The sequence below is a fragment of the Rutidosis leptorrhynchoides genome, chromosome 6 (genome assembly GCF_046630445.1).
Source record: "Rutidosis leptorrhynchoides isolate AG116_Rl617_1_P2 chromosome 6, CSIRO_AGI_Rlap_v1, whole genome shotgun sequence".
Lineage (NCBI taxonomy): Eukaryota > Viridiplantae > Streptophyta > Magnoliopsida > Asterales > Asteraceae > Rutidosis > Rutidosis leptorrhynchoides.
The window spans coordinates 177,162,025-177,163,052 of record NC_092338.1 but is presented as its reverse complement, the minus strand read 5'-3'; the positions used below and the strand labels follow the sequence as shown (position 1 = coordinate 177,163,052).

Below are 1,028 nucleotides of genomic sequence, written 5' to 3'. Positions count from 1 at the left end.
TTTTTCTTTAGAATCGTCATCCAGTCGGCCAAGTACTCCAATTCAAATTTCCGATAATCCATTTTTTGAACCCGACCTCACAATTGAGAATCCGGAGAATATTCAGGGACAATTCATAGATCCTGAACCATTAATTTTTCCTCCGGAACCACCAATCATTCAAACAGAGATTGTTGAGGAACGAACCATTAAATCAGAATCCTCTAGTGATTCAGATTCAACAAATTCAATCATGGAAAATCTGGAACCTCTAAGTATGGAAGTCCGAATGAGAGCTAAACGCACTGGCCAAGGTCACGCAATTACTCAACCTGACATTAATGCGCCAGATTATGAAATCAAAGGACAAATTCTACACATGGCGACTAATCAATGCCAATTTAGTGGTGTACCGAAGGAAGATCCAAATGAACATCTTCATACCTTTAATAGGATCTGTACTTTATTTAAAATTCGAGAAGTTGAAGATGAACATATATATCTCATGTTATTTCCCTGGACTTTAAAGGGAGAAGCCAAAGATTGGTTAGAATCGTTACCTGAAGGGGCGATTGATACATGGGACGTTTTAGTTGAAAATTTTCTTAAACAATTCTTTCCGGCATTTAAAGCCGTGAGACTTCAAGGAGAAATTGTTACGTTCACACAGAAGACAAATGAAACTCTATATGAGGCGTGGACAAGATTTGGAAAGTTATTGAGAGGATGTCCGCAACATGGTTTAGACACTTGTCAAATAGTACAAATATTCTACCAAGGATGCGACATCACTACAAGGAAAGACATCGATATAGCAGCTGGTGGTTCCATTATGAAGAAAACAGAAACTGATGCTTATAAAATTATTGATAACACTGCTTCCCACTCACATGAGTGGCACCAAGAAAAAGATATCATTAGATCATCTAAAGCAGCTAGAGCCGATTCTGGCCATGACTTAGATTCCATTTCCGCAAAGATAGATGCTGTCGAGAGATGAATGGAAAAGATGACTAAGGATATACACTCAATACGAATTAGTTGTGAGC

General features: G+C 38.1%; 1 non-coding gene across 1 annotated transcript; it reads right to left on the bottom strand.

The window, feature by feature from the left end:
- Positions 1–616: 616 nt before the first annotated feature.
- Positions 617–723, bottom strand: LOC139856661 (small nucleolar RNA R71). The gene has a single exon (XR_011762128.1). It is a non-coding gene; the product is annotated as a small nucleolar RNA R71 (small nucleolar RNA).
- Between the last annotated feature and the right edge of the window lie 305 nt (positions 724–1,028).